The sequence below is a fragment of the Neoarius graeffei genome, chromosome 25 (genome assembly GCF_027579695.1).
Source record: "Neoarius graeffei isolate fNeoGra1 chromosome 25, fNeoGra1.pri, whole genome shotgun sequence".
Classification (NCBI taxonomy): Eukaryota; Metazoa; Chordata; class Actinopteri; order Siluriformes; family Ariidae; genus Neoarius; species Neoarius graeffei.
The window spans coordinates 22,023,262-22,024,086 of record NC_083593.1 but is presented as its reverse complement, the minus strand read 5'-3'; positions in this window follow the sequence as shown (position 1 = coordinate 22,024,086).

Genomic DNA, 825 nt, shown 5'->3' with positions numbered 1-825 from the left:
GCGGATATTATTCCGGATGTAGTTCAAATTTTGTCAAAATTGAAGTCACCAAAGAAACCGTTCACTTTAATTGCGATATTAGCCTCGACTAATAGTAATACATCTTAATTAAATATTGCATCAAAAGCTACATACACATCATGCACTATAATTTATGAAATATACTGACAAAGATTAGTATTACAAAACAGCGGTAAGGTCTGACATTAAAGCAGATACGCAGAGCCTTTATTTTTAAATAAATTTCTGAGTGGATAGTATCTCCATCCTTGACTCTTGTATGCTGCATAAATGGGAATTTTACACACATTTTATATAAATTTTTTTTGCCCCGCTCAGCCAGCCAGCCCTGAGTGCGTGACGTCACAGCGGTAACCGGTGTCACGGTCTGATCGTGCGTTGGTATAAATTTACCACGCGCATGCGCAGACCGATCCCCCCCCGGTCAACTTCCGGGAAGTCTAAATTTACCATTTCTTGCTGCGATTTTGTACCGAGGTTTGGATTGAATTTTATTAGTATGTCATTCCTGGCTGCTCCTGATCAGCCTACTTGGTGCATAAGCTGGAACTAGAACACGGGTAGCATTCATTCATCAAGATAAAGTGAAAATTTATTTGTGGATCAAGTATGAACGTAAATCCCATATCATATTGGGCTGGTAAATTCTGACTAGGTCCAATGACAGCAGTCTAAGGCCCAATCCCAATTCTAATTTCTACCCCTACCCCTCCGCCTTCCCCTCCGCCTTCCCCTTGGCCCTTCCCCTTGAAACTGAGCTACAAGGGATAGGGCTTGAAATTCAACCCTTACGTATTGGGATAG